The sequence below is a fragment of the Palaemon carinicauda genome, unplaced genomic scaffold (assembly GCF_036898095.1).
Source record: "Palaemon carinicauda isolate YSFRI2023 unplaced genomic scaffold, ASM3689809v2 scaffold45, whole genome shotgun sequence".
NCBI classification, from domain to species: Eukaryota; Metazoa; Arthropoda; class Malacostraca; order Decapoda; family Palaemonidae; genus Palaemon; species Palaemon carinicauda.
In genome coordinates, this window is record NW_027171706.1 from 167,538 (window position 1) to 170,000 (window position 2,463).

Here is a 2,463-nt window from a genome sequence, read left to right on the forward strand (position 1 = left end):
CGATCTACATAGATGTATAATGAACTGTTTTTGACTTGCGTATAGTGACCCTTTAGTTGGTGTCACTCGGACAATTTAGCGAAAACGGTTTTGTCCAGTTTGGCTGGACACAAATATGACGGACAAGAGTTGTCCGGTTGTGAACTGTGGAAAGGTTTGGCTCAGAAATTAATTACCTTTTATATATATATATTTTTTTATTCCCATATCTCAAAAACTAATAGACCGAATCTCATGAAATTTTGTCGGATGCTTGGCCATGATCCAAGGACGATTTGATTAGGTTTTGGGAGTGATTGGGGTCAAAGGTCAAGGTAACGAGAAGGTAAAAAAAGGTCTTTTTGTTATATCGTGGTCAATTTTTTATCCGATTTGAATGAAACTAGTGTCAAAATGTGGGTAATTCAATTGCCTATCTTGTGATGTGGCGTTGGCGAAGGTATGCGCTCTACAGAGTGCTCGTTCTAGTTATTGATTTTATTTCATTCATGACTATTTCCGTAAGTAGAGCTATTGGAATTTGCTTGTATAAGGTGCTCCAAGTGCTTCGATAATGTGGTTTTAACAAACACACAATACGCTGATACGCCTAAATACCTAAGAGTGTATACAGCAGAATTCACTGATTTTGTATGTCGGGTTTCCTTGTTTTATAGGGCCAAGGAACCCAGCCCTTAAAGTAAAAGTAAGCAAGCAATGGAGTAAAGTTAATTGTTAAACTAACTCTCTCTCTCCCTCCCTCCCTCCCTCCCCCTCCCTCCCTCCCTCCCTCCCCCTCCCTCAATCTAGCTCACTCTCCCTCCCTCAACCTCCCTCAATCTCGCTCACTCTCCCTCTCTCAACCTACCTCAATCTCGCTCACTCTCCCTCTCTCAACCTACCTCAATCTCGCTCACTCTCCCTCCCTCAACCTCCCTCAATCTAGCTCACTCTCCCTCCCTCAATCTCGCTCACTCTCCCTCCCTCAACCTCCCTCACTCTCCCTCCCTCAACCTCCCTCAATCTAGCTCACTCTCCCTCCCTCAACCTCCCTCACTCTCCCCCCCTCAATCTCACTCAACCACACACACTCTCTCTCTCTCTCTCTCTCTCTCTCTCTCTCTCTCTCTCTCCCTCCCTCCCTCCCTCTCTCTCCCTCCCTCCCTCTCTCTCTCTCTCTCTCCCTCTCTCTCCTGGTTCTATCACACGAAACAACCCTACGCACTACGAACATTTCAAGATCAGTTTTTCGTACTAATACGCTTTTGTCTTTTGCGAATTACTGCGTAATTAGTCAAATCCACATTATCGAAGCACTGGGATAGCCCCCCTCCCCCCCTATAACTTGCCCTCTCTCTGAGTAAGGAAGAAGGCATGGGCGTATGAACATGGTCATTTCTGTTGAAATATTTCTCATTTATCAATTCTTGAATTTCAAGAGTTCTATTACTAACAGATTGCGTAGCAACTCCAAATCCATTGCCTTCGTAAGGGCTGCTCAGTTTTAAAAGTCCCATTTGACCAGGTTAGTCACCTGTTCTGGACAAAACAGCCCAAGTCGATGTTCATTATACGATGTTACATTTGAGGATTTGTGAGAAGTTTCAAAGGGAAATAAGTAATATTAGTGCGTGTGTTGGCGGTCAGGGGATTTAGTGTGTGGGGGGAGGTGATTGTGGGGGAGCAGGTGATTGTAGGGGAGCAGGTGATTGTGGGGAAAGGGGGGGGGGGAAGATGATTGTGGGGAAGGGCCAGGTGGGTGGGGAGTGGCAGGTATGTAGAGCGAGTTGTGTTTGACGAAATGAAATACTAGCACACCATTTGAGATTCATACTTTGCTATTGTAAGGGCTATCGACCTACATATCCTCTCTCTCTCTCTCTCTCTCTCTCTCTCTCTCTCTCTCTCTCTCTCTCTCTCTCTCTCTTGAGGAAAATAGGCTAATTACTGATATTGTAAGCGAGGCCATTTGATGTAAAGCAATAACATGTTAGGAAATTCAGATTCTCTCTCTCTCTCTCTCTCTCTCTCTCTCTCTCTCTCTCTCTCTCTCTCTCTCTCTCTCTCCAAGGAAAATGATTACAGAAATGTTTAACACGAGCCCTATCAAGTCCACGAAATTGATTGAAAACTACTTTTTTTCTCGGAAATATTATCTTAAGCCATCGCTGATCGAATTCATTTCAATAAAATAGTTTCAATACTTAAATTGTTCATAATGCAGTCGATAGACAATGTTAATCACCTCCTTATATATGGCATAACGCTCACTTGAAGGGCTATTGGTATGTCGTCAGTTTTTCGATCTGTCAAGCAAAGGTCTTTCACCCGCAGTTTCGCTCAGGGTGGGAAGACGGAGAATCTACGCGTCTTCAGTGTTACATGAATTTAAAGGTTATTGTCAACTTAATTTTGCAGTATTATATCCAAAATATTAATAATAACGATAAATAATTTCGAGATCAAATTAGACCAGCCTTTTTT